We start from the raw sequence: 4,904 nt of genomic DNA, 5'->3' as shown, positions 1-4,904 counted from the left end.
TCCCAGTCTCTCCACATTCTTGTCAACATTTATTGTTCTCTACTTTTTTGATCTTTGCTATTATTGCTGGTGTGAGATGGTATCTCATTGTTGCTTTGATTTGCATTTCTCTAATGACTAGTGATTGTGAACATTTCTTAATGTCTGTTGGCTGCCTGGATCGCCTCCTTAGTGAAGTGTCTATTCATGTCCTGTGCCCAATTTTTAATTGGGTGATTTGTCCTTTTCTTGTAGAGGTGTTGCAGGTTCCTATATATTTTGGAAATTAGTCCCTTGTCTGATGTGTCATTGCAAAATATTTTTTTCCCATTCTGTGGGTTCCCTTCACAAAATGTTTGGCAGTCTGTGTATGCCCTGAATTATAGCCCTCACATTTGTTCCTATTTTTTCATTGATGGCCTTTGTAATTCTGGAATTCACATTTAGGTCTTTAATCTGTGCTGAGTTGGTTTTTGTATAAAGCATTAAGTAAAGGTCTTGTTTCAGTCTTTTGCATATCACTTTCCAATTCTGCCTGTTGAAGAGCCTATGTCCTCCCCATGCAATAGACTTAGGTACTTTGTCGAAAATTAATTGGTTGTATGTGGATGGGTTAATATCTGGATTCTCAATTCTGTGCCATTGATCAATGTATCTTTCATTATACTATTACCAGGTTGTTTTGACCACTGTAGCCATGTAGTAAATTTTGAAATCAGGGAGTGAGAGGCTTCTCACCTTGTTCTTCTTCTTAAGCAGTGCACTGCTTATCCTGGGTCTCTTTCCTTTGCATATAAAGTTTGTAATTGTTTTTTCCATCTCTTTGAAGAATGTTGTTAGAATCTGGATTGGGATTGCATTATATGTGTAAATTGCTTTGGGCAGTATTGACATTTTCACAATGTTAAGTCTTTCTATCCAGAAGCATGGTATATTCTTCTATTTTTGTAAGTCTCTTGGTTTTTTGTATAGTGTTCTGTAGTTTTCTTTGTATAGGTCCTTTGTTTCTCTGGTTACATTTTTTCTAGCTATTTCATCCTTTGGGTGGCTATTGTAAATGGTATTGTTTTCCTAATGTCCTTTTCAGCACTGTCATTATTGGTGCAGAGGAATCCAACTGATTTTTGTATGTTGATCTTATACCCTGTCACTTTGCTGAATCCTGCAATGAAGTCCAGTAGATGTTTTACTGGGTCTTCAGGGTTTTCTATGTATAGGATCATATCATCTGCAAATAAAGAGTGTTTTACTTCCTTTTTGCCAATTCAGATAGGTTTGATTTCTCTATCTTGCGATATAGATCTGGCTAAGACTTCTAGCACAATATTGAATAGGAGTGGTGACAAAGGGCATCCTTGTCTGGTTCCTGTTCACAGAGGGAAGGCTTTGAGTTTCTCTCCATTGACAGTAGTGTAGGCTGTTGGGTTTGTATATAGGGTCTTGATTATGTTGAAGGAAAAAGACCTTCAATTCCTACTTTGTTAAGTGTTTTTATCAGGAATGGATGTTAGATTTTGTCAAACGCCTTTTCTGCATCTATCAATATGATCATGTGCTTTTTTTCTTTGTTCTTGTTTATATTGTGGATTACATTGATTGCTTTTCTAATGTTGAACAATCCTTGCATCCCTGATATGAATCCTACTTGGTCATGATGTATTGTTTTTTTGATGTGCTGCTGGGATGTATTGGTAAGGATTTCGTTAGAATTTTCGCATCTATGTTCATGAGGTATATTGGTCCATAATTTTCTTTCTTAGTGATGTCCTTCCCTGGTTTTGGTATGAGGGTTATGCTGGCTTCATAAAATGTGTTAGGAAGTTTTCCATCCTCCTCTATATTCTGGAATAATTTAAGTAGAATGGGTGACAACTTTTCCCTGAATGTCTGGTAGAACTCACCAGTGAAGCCATCTGGACCTGGACTTCTTTTGGTTGGGAGTTTTTGATGACCCGATCAATTTCTTCTATTGCTATAGGTCTGTTCAAGTCTTCTACTTTACTCTGTGTGTGTTTAGGTAGATAATGTTTTTCTAAAAATATATCCATCTCTTCTAAGTTTTCTAATATGTTGGAGCACTGATGCCTTTTTTTGGACCTACTGGAACTTAGATTCCCACTCATTTTTTGGCTTAGTTCGCTGCCCCGGTTTAAGCATCACTTGTAGCTTCAGGCTAATATGATAGAAAACCTTATCTGAACATCCATACTTTCCAGTCTCAACCCCTAAACACATAGAAGTCCAGTGCCAGCATAACACTAGAAATGAGGAAATTAGTATTCTGACAGTTTTTCTTTTTCATTTTTCTGGACCCTCAATATATGCGTCTTAATTCTTATTTGCTCCAGGTTTTCCATTCTTGATTTGTTTTCCTTGGTTTGCACTTACTCTGAGAAATCTTATTGACCCAAGAAATGAATTACTCCCCATTAACCAATCTGTCTGAGTCCTCTTTTATTTTCTTCCTGAGTTCCTTTTCCAACCACACTGCTGAACCACCTACTGAACAAGTCTAACTCAGTATCCCACATGCATTTCAAGCTGAGGAGAGAACAATCTATTCTTCCCCATATATCTTGTTTCCAGAGCATTATAATCTGCCCAGCCACTTAAATTAGAAACAACTGAATTATCCTCAATTCAACCTTTGCCCTAACCAGTCCCAGTACACATTCAGTTAGACAAGTCCTGCCATTCCTAAGAATTGCTTCTAAAATCTGTTACTGATTCTTCTTTCAGATTGCCACTGCTTGAGTTAAAAGCCCTTTTCACCATGACACCAGCTACTAGCTGGTGTCCCTCCATAAACTATTGCTATTTCAATCCATCTAATCCTGCTACTATTAATTAGGTCTCATTATAAAACATCTATCTTATCATTGCACTCCTCTGTATAAAATGTGTTTAATTGTTGTATTGTGAAAGGTACTAATTGATAGTCACATACATAAATGTTTCCATGTCCTAAAGTGGAGACGCTAAGAGTCGGTTACTTAGTACCCATTCAATATGGCACCAGCATGCCTTTCTAAAGCCATATCTAAGCATATCCCCAACACAACTAAAATTTCTGGATGCAACCTAGAATACATCCTTACATTCTTCATCAGGTCAGTAAACTTATTTCATTAAAAAAGGTGATATCCCAGAGTTATTCCATAAAAAATTTACTACTTTCATATCTACAGCCAGATGTTGGACAACTGACAAAAACAGACCTAGTCCTTGTATAATGAGACACATACTTTTACTATGATCTCTTGCCATTCTTTGGGACTATTGGTCACTCCATAAATAATAGGTACCTCTTCACCATTCCAGTTCAGAGACAGACCATATTAAGACATTTCAATTTTCAGTGCTTCCAAAACACTAGTCTATCTAGAAACCAAAACAGAATGTCTTAAAATAGAGGTTTATTTGTCAGATTCTTTGAAATGATCAGTGGAGTGGGGTCCAAGGATCTATTTAAAATAGCAAGCTCCACAAGATAATGCTGAAAATCAACCAAGTATGGAAATCAATAGTTTGATTAATCTGGATGAGTGCTAGAGCCAGGATAATTACCAATTCTGGCTTCATAACTGGCTTCCCCATTGGAGCAGAGCAAGTCAGAAGAACAGCTAAAAGTTGGCGGAAGATTGTGGAGTATGGGATAAGGGGAAGAGGAAGAAACTTTAAACCATCAAAATTCTTCTAATAGCCCAGAGATGGCAACATTTTAATTGAATCAGATGAATAAAAAATAACCTCTCCCATCTATGATATGGAAACATTGTTAATGAGACATTTGTAAAAGTGCCACAAAGTTGATAAAGGACAGTGATTATAGTTCTTAAATTCTAAAATAGGAGCTCCAGGCTTCTATGTATTCTGCCTTATACAAATGCCAGAGCACTAACACAGGTATCTGGCATTTCCAGAGTATCCTAGTTACATTCCTGACAAATTAAGCTAATGCTGCTTAAACCATTTCAAATATCAATTGTATTTCATAATTTCCTTGTTTTAAAATGGTATCTATTTTAAGAATTTACCAACCCTCACTGATTAGTCTAATTTGGCAGTTGGTTAAACCAGAATCAGAGCCTGCCATCACAGTGGAACTTCATGATGACCATAATCCTGCTATGTGACCAGATTATCATGAGTGGACAGAAAAGAGCACTGTGCTTGTGGGCCCCTTGACCACCATGGTCTCATATTTTACTTTCAAATTGTTAATTTGGTAAGCAACCTCTCTTGACATTGCTTTAGATGCCACTAGAGTACCTGATTCCCATGATCTAGACTTCTCATTCATTATCTAAAAGAGCCCAGGTGATGCCATAGGATAAACAGTGAACACTAATCACAATGTCAGCAGTTCAAACTCACCAGCCACTCTGTGGGAGAAAGAGGAAGCTTTCTATTCCTGTGAAGATTTACAGTCTCAGAAACTCTATTCAATGCTGGTGCTACCTATTGATTGATGGTAGTGGGTTTGGTTTGGGGATTTCTTGGTCATTAGCTAAAAGTTTGTGAGTCTTTAATTTGTAGGTAGCCAGCTTTTGCCATGACCTTTTTGTATTTTACTTTTAGTTTTGTTTGGGCTTGTTTCTTTTAATTGAGAAAACAATAACGTCCCTTTACCTCTGCCACTTGTTAGGGATGACAAGAAAAAGCAATAAAATGATTGAGTGAAGCTGTGAATGAGTTAGTGGCTGAGTGCCAGAGTGACTGAATTATTGAGTCCTGCTGTGATGGGCATGGCCACAGAATAAGGGGAAGCAAAGTGAATTCTATAAGATATGTCACAGGATCTTAAGCAAGAAGAGAAAGAAGATGAAGAAAGCAAAAGAAGGCTTGTGAGAACACAACAGATGTTACATAGAACTGGTAAAGAGATTGTTGTTGTTATGTGCCATGGAGTTGGGTCTGACTCA

The sequence above is a fragment of the Chrysochloris asiatica genome, unplaced genomic scaffold (assembly GCF_000296735.1).
Source record: "Chrysochloris asiatica unplaced genomic scaffold, ChrAsi1.0 scaffold00061, whole genome shotgun sequence".
In the NCBI taxonomy this organism is placed as follows: domain Eukaryota; kingdom Metazoa; phylum Chordata; class Mammalia; order Afrosoricida; family Chrysochloridae; genus Chrysochloris; species Chrysochloris asiatica.
Note: the sequence above shows the minus strand (reverse complement) of the source record.